The sequence below is a fragment of the Danio rerio genome, chromosome 15 (assembly GCF_052040795.2).
Source record: "Danio rerio strain M-AB ecotype USA chromosome 15, GRCz13ab, whole genome shotgun sequence".
Lineage (NCBI taxonomy): Eukaryota > Metazoa > Chordata > Actinopteri > Cypriniformes > Danionidae > Danio > Danio rerio.
Genome location: NC_141035.1, coordinates 51,585,906 through 51,592,500, shown reverse-complemented (window position 1 = coordinate 51,592,500; position 6,595 = coordinate 51,585,906). Strand labels below are relative to the sequence as shown.

The 6,595-nt window shown below is 41.1% G+C and overlaps 1 protein-coding gene and 1 long non-coding RNA gene across 11 annotated transcripts in view; both read left to right on the top strand.

The window, feature by feature from the left end:
* LOC147840742 (uncharacterized) overlaps nucleotides 1-2,000 on the top strand; it is a 17,117-nt gene extending 15,117 nt beyond the window's left edge. For 2 of the 8 annotated variants that reach the window (XR_015509967.1, XR_015509971.1), the window contains exons 2-3: nucleotides 1-768; nucleotides 1,711-2,000. The exon at nucleotides 1-768 is cut by the window's left edge and continues 1,148 nt beyond it. This is a non-coding gene — a long non-coding RNA (uncharacterized LOC147840742). Of the gene's footprint in view, nucleotides 894-1,496 lie in introns of all 8 variants that reach the window. The other 6 variants (XR_015509968.1, XR_015509970.1, XR_015509965.1 and 3 more) reach the window with 4 other exon arrangements.
* map4k1 (mitogen-activated protein kinase kinase kinase kinase 1) overlaps nucleotides 1-6,595 on the top strand; it is a 78,715-nt gene that overhangs the window by 29,923 nt on the left and 42,197 nt on the right. The gene's annotated exons all lie outside the window — the stretch shown is intronic.

Here is a 6,595-nt window from a genome sequence, read left to right as displayed (position 1 = left end):
ATCAGTTGGAGAGGTGTACCTAATAAAGTGGCCAGTGAGTGTAATATATCATGTACGACCCTTTAATGAATACTTCAGCAGACTGTAGTATAAACTACAGTGCAAACATGAAATACTGTAGTATACTTTTGTTGTGTTACCATAGCAACTGTAAAATCCCCACAACAGATTAATTACTGTTGTTGTTACCATAGCAACTATAGAATCACCACAACAGACAAATCACTATTGTTGTTGTTGTTACCGTAGCAACTGTAGAATCACCATAACAGATGAATTCTAGTCAAGCACACTGCAGTATTTGTTAAATGTTACTGTAGTATTTTTCCCTGAGATCTCTCGGATCAGTCAGAGTGCTGCTGGTTTATTCTGGATGTGTCTGAGTCTTTTTGTGTCCTGTAACCCGCTTTACTCTTCTGCGAACTCTAAACTGGGAGACGACAGGCAGACACTGAGTGTGTGTAAATCTGCAGTCCTGCAGTTACATCACGCTGAGGGAGTTTAGCTGGAGTTCAGGACAACAGCAGAAAAGAGCCACAGTAGTGTAAGTAGTGGAGTCCGCTATAAAGGCTCATCATCAGCAGGTCTTTCCTTATTTCTTCAAGCATTTTGTAATAAGGGATTTTTAACCGTGGAGGGAAAGTGCTCACAGTATTTCCTATAATGTTGTGTTTCTGGAGGGAACGTCGCATTTGTAAGCAAAGTTTAATTATATCTTCTCCATGATGACAGCACATCATATTAGACTAGATCTTCTTCAAGACACTAGTGTTCAGCTTGTGACATGTAAAGGCTTCACTAGGGTAATCAGGGTAAAGTTAGGGTAATTAGGCAAGTCATTGTATAACAGTGGTTTGTTCTGGAGACAATCCAACACTAATATTGCTGAAGGGGTGAATAATATTGAGCTTAAACATTAATAACTGCTTTTATTCTAGCCCAAATAAAACACATCAGACTTTCTCCAGAAGAACAGATATTAGAGGAAACACTGTCAACAACTCCTCAATCTGAGAAACAGCATCTGGGAAATATTTAAAAAAAAAGAAAACAAAAATCAAAGGAGGCGAATAATTAGATAGATAGATAGATAGATAGATAGATAGATTATTCCATCTATCTATCTATCTATCTATCTATCTATCTATCTATCTATCTATCTATCTATCTATCCATCCATCCATCTATCTATCGTTATTATTGGGTTGTCATTATTTTTCAGACATTCATTCCCCTTGAGTATTTTTACTGCTTTGCTTGATAATATTATTCTTGTGTTAAGAAGAGCTGATTTAATAACATTAAAGCTGAATGTGTCCTGCATTTCTGAGTTCTGTGAAAGTGTTAATAAATATTTGCTGATTGTAGTCAATGAAATACTGTTGTTTAATGTGCATTTTAAGATGAAATGACGTTCATATACACAGCTGAAGCTGAATTATTCACCTCGCTGTGAATTGTTTCAAATATTTCCCACATGATGTTTCTCAGAGGAGTTGTTGACAGTGTTTCCTCTAATATCTGTTCTTCTGGAGAAAGTCTGATGTGTTTTATTTGGGCTAGAATAAAAGCAGTTATTAATGTTTAAACACATGTTAAGCTCAATATTATTCACCCCTTCAGCAATATTAGTGTTGTATTGTCTCCAGAACAAACCACTGTTATACAATGACTTGCCTAATTACCCTAACTTTACCCTGATTACCCTAGTGAAGCCTTTACATGTCACTGTAAGCTGAACACTAGTGTCTTGAAGAAGATCTAGTCTAATATGATGTGCTGTCATCATGAAGAAGAGGAACACATCAGTGATTAACTCTGTTATGAGCAGAGATGTGCTGAAATCTCTCAAACTCAATAGTTCCTCTTTTACAGGAGGGTGAGCGCTGATTTCAGCTGTAGACATGTTGATCTGTTTGTTTATCTCTCAGTTTTATTATTATGGTTTGTTGTTGTTATGGTCATTCTTCAAATGCACAATAAATGAAACAGAAACTGAATCTTGTCTCGTGTTTTCCCTCTTTATTTCTGGTGTAAAACAGGTGACTGTTGTCTTCTAGCAAACACACACTGCAGCCTTCCTCTAACTACAACCTAAAGACAACCTTTCCAGAATATTCCCTCTAGGTTATTATTGTATTTTATTTTAAATTGCATTTGTATCACACACACACACACACACACACACACACACACACACACACACACACACACACACACACACACACACACACACACACACACACACAGATTTATGCTTTATTTGATGTCTGTGTGTTTGTCCTGCAGCTCCTCCTGCTGGTCATCGTGTGTGTGTGTGTGTGTGTGTGTGTGTGTGTGTGTGTGTGTGTGTGTGTGTGCGCGCGCCCCCTGCTGGTTATCCTTCTCATCTCAGTGTAGTTGAACTGCAGATCCCCAGAGCAGACGTCAGTGTGTGTCCTGTTATCTGTGTCCTGTTGTGTATGTCCTCATTGTGTGTGTGTGTGTGTGTGTGTGTGTGTGTGTGTGTGTGTGTGTGTGTGTGTGTGTGTGTGTGTGTGTCCTGCAGCGGAGTTTCAGGAGTGCAGATCTCCATCATGCAGACTCTGAGCAGCTGCTGCAGCGCTTCCACAGGAAGTACAGTCACACACCGGTGCTCTGCAGCACTGAAACCAGACACACACACGCACACACAGATTCACATGCGCACACACGAACAGGCACATACAAACATGACACATGACTCAAGTATAGACACACACATGCAGCCACACACGCACACACCACATGCACCCACACACACAAACATGGTACATGACTCACTCACACACACACACACATACATACACACACTCACAATTGCACATACTCTTACTGACAAACACACACGCACATGTAAAAACACACACATGTACACATTCAGACACGAGTGTACACACTTTTACTCTCTCTCTCACACACACATACACAACCACATACTCACATGCGTAAACACACACACACACACACACACACACACACACACACACACACACACACACACACACACACACCATCAAAGACACACTCCCATGTAAAAACACACACACACACACACCATCAAACACACTCCCATGTAAAAACACACACACACACACCATCAAACACACTCTCACATGTAAAAACTCAAATGCACACACTCTTACTGACAAACACACACACACTTCATCTAACATACACTCACATGTAAAAACACACATACACACACTCACAATTGCACACACATCTTACTGACAAACATACACACACACACACACACGCACACACACACACAATTGCACACACTCTTACTGACAAACACACACAAACACCATCAAACACACTCACAATTGCACACTTACTGACAAACACACACACACACACACACACACTCGCATATAAAAACACACATGCACACACTCACAATTGCACACACTCTTACTGATAAACACACACACCATAAAACACACACTCGCAATTGCACACACTTTCTGATAAACACACACTCGCATATAAAAACACACATACACACACTCACACACACTCCACACACACACCATCAAACACACTCACACACACATACACACCATCAAACACACACTCACATGTAAAAACACACATGCACACACACACACCATCAAACAAACACTCACATGTAAAAACACACATGCACACACACACACTATCAAACACACACTCACATGTAAAAACACACATGCACACACACACACATGTAAAAACACATGCACACACACACACCATCAAACACACACTCACATGTAAAAACACACATACACACACACACACACGCACACACACACCATCAAACACACACTCGCATGTAAAAACACACATGCACACACACACACACACACACACGCACACACACACCATCAAACAAACACTCACATGTAAAAACACACATGCACACACACACACACACCATCAAACAAACACTCACATGTAAAAACACACATGCACACACACACACACACACCATCAAACACACACTCGCATGTAAAAACACACATGCACACACACACACACACACACACCATCAAACAAACACTCACATGTAAAAACACACATGCACACACACACACACCATCAAACACACACTCACATGTAAAACACACATGCACACACACACACACACACACACACACACACACACACACACACACACACCATCAAACACACACTCACATGTAAAACACACATGCACACACACACACACACACACACACACACACACACACACACACACCATCAAACACACACTCACATGTAAAAACACACATGCACACACACACACACACACCATCAAACACACACTCACATGTAAAAACACACATGCACACACACACACACCATTAAACACACACTCACATGTAAAAACACACTTGCACACACACACACACACCATCAAACACACACTCACATGTAAAAACACACATGCACACACACACACACACCATTAAACACACACTCACATGTAAAAACACACTTGCACACACACACACACACACACCATCAAACACACACACACACACACACACACACACCATCAAACACACACTCACATGTAAAAACACACTTGCACACACACACACACACCATCAAACACACACTCACATGTAAAAACACACATGCACACACACACACACCATTAAACACACACTCACATGTAAAAACACACTTGCACACACACACACACACACACACCATCAAACACACACTCACATGTAAAAACACACATGCACACACACACACCATCAAACACACACTCACATGTAAAAACACACATGCACACACACACACACACACACCATCAAACACACACTCACATGTAAAAACACATGCACACACTCACGCACACACACACATACCATCAAACACACACTCACATGTAAAAACACATGCACACACACACACCATCAAACACACACTCACATGTAAAAACACACATGCACACACACACACACACCATCAAACACACACTCACATGTAAAAACACACATGCACACACACACACCATTAAACACACACTCACATGTAAAAACACACATGCACACACACACACACACACACACACCATCAAACACACACTCGCATGTAAAAACACACATGCACACACACACACACACACCATCAAACACACACTCGCATGTAAAAACACACATGCACACACACGCACACACACACACCATCAAACAAACACTCACATGTAAAAACACACATGCACACACACACACCATCAAACACACACTCACATGTAAAAACACACATGCACACACACACACACACACACACACACCATCAAACACACACTCACATGTAAAAACACATGCACACACTCACGCACACACATACATACCATCAAACACACACTCACATGTAAAAACACACATGCACAAACACACACACCATCAAACACACACTCACATGTAAAAACACACATGCACACACACACACACACACACCATCAAACACACACTCACATGTAAAAACACACATGCACACACACACACACCATTAAACACACACTCACATGTAAAAACACACATGCACACACACACACACACCATCAAACACACACTCGCATGTAAAAACACACATGCACACACACACGCACACACACACACCATCAAACACACACTCACATGTAAAAACACACATGCACACACACACACACCATTAAACACACACTCACATGTAAAAACACACATGCACACACACACACACACCATCAAACAAACACTCACATGTAAAAACACACATGCACACACACACACCATCAAACACACACTCACATGTAAAAACACACATGCACACACACACACACCATCAAACAAACACTCACATGTAAAAACACACATGCACACACACACACCATCAAACACACACTCACATGTAAAAACACACATGCACACACACACACACCATCAAACAAACACTCACATGTAAAAACACACATGCACACACACACACACACACACCATCAAACACACACTCACATGTAAAAACACATGCACACACTCACGCACACACACACATACCATCAAACACACACTCACATGTAAAAACACATGCACACACACACACCATCAAACACACACTCACATGTAAAAACACACATGCACACACACACACACACCATCAAACACACACTCACATGTAAAAACACACATGCACACACACACACCATTAAACACACACTCACATGTAAAAACACACATGCACACACACACACACACACACACACCATCAAACACACACTCGCATGTAAAAACACACATGCACACACACACACACACACCATCAAACACACACTCGCATGTAAAAACACACATGCACACACACGCACACACACACACCATCAAACAAACACTCACATGTAAAAACACACATGCACACACACACACCATCAAACACACACTCACATGTAAAAACACACATGCACACACACACACACACACACACACACCATCAAACACACACTCACATGTAAAAACACATGCACACACTCACGCACACACATACATACCATCAAACACACACTCACATGTAAAAACACACATGCACAAACACACACACC